Here is a 1,064-nt window from a genome sequence, read left to right on the forward strand (position 1 = left end):
AGGGCAGGAGTTGCTGTAAATGGAAGCATTTTAGGTTAAAACCATCTGGTGTTTTACTGACTTGATTATCTGTGTAAACCAAATGGAGCAGGGTGCCTGACACAGAAAGGCAATCAAACTCAGGTAACATTAGCCAAGATGCAGGGTAGTAGTCTTCTGAATGTGTCAGGCGGCAGGGGAGACATGTGTCCACAGGGGAATGGGCTTTTAGGCAGGTATCCTATATAATAAAAGGCCAGCCACCATAAACATAATGACCTGAATGACCAGAGACCAGAACCACCATGGCCCCTTGCTGGATTGGCCCCACCCCCAAGCAGATGGTTAGGGGTGATCAGGAAGGCAGACAGAGTGGTTAGGGGTGATTAGGTAGGCAGGCCAGCAGTTAGGGGTGATCAGGTAGGCAGATGGCCCCTTGCAGGGCTGGATCCGCCCTGCGCCCCCCAGGCTACCCGCTACAACTCTGTGCTCTGTGGCAGGTGTGTGGTCAGCCAGCGATTGCCCTGCAGAGGGAGGCCCAGGCCAGCCACGCCATCGCATCCCATGCCTGTTGCCTGCAGAGGGAGGACTCTGGTGGCAGGGGACCGGGGGTAGGGGAGTGCTGTACAGAAGGCAAGCAGTGGCAGCAGTGGGAGTGGGGCCAGCTGCCTGCACCTGGGGGAAGGAAAGCCCCAATAGGCTCTGATCTCAGGCTTGGGTGCCTTACCCAAGGGGTCCCAGAATGTGAGAGGGTGCAGGCCGGGCTGAGGGACTCCCCCAAATGCACGGATTTTCATACCTCGTGCCTCTAGTTAACAAATAACAAAACCTGGCTGAGGGACTCCCCCAAGTGCACGAATTTTCATACCTCGTGCCTCTAGTTAACAAATAACAAAGTGTCCTGGGAGAGTGACAAAGGATATTAATGGAGATGCTAAAATGAATTACAAGGTTTGTTGTTGTTGGTTTTTTTTTGGGGGGGGAGTCACAAAGTATTAATATATCTGTAGCACTAACTGGTTTGGCTCAGTGGTTACAGCATTGTCTCAGGGACTGAAGGGTAGTGGGTTAAGTTCAGGGCAAGG

The sequence above is a fragment of the Myotis brandtii genome, unplaced genomic scaffold (assembly GCF_000412655.1).
Source record: "Myotis brandtii unplaced genomic scaffold, ASM41265v1 scaffold1533, whole genome shotgun sequence".
Taxonomy (NCBI): domain Eukaryota; kingdom Metazoa; phylum Chordata; class Mammalia; order Chiroptera; family Vespertilionidae; genus Myotis; species Myotis brandtii.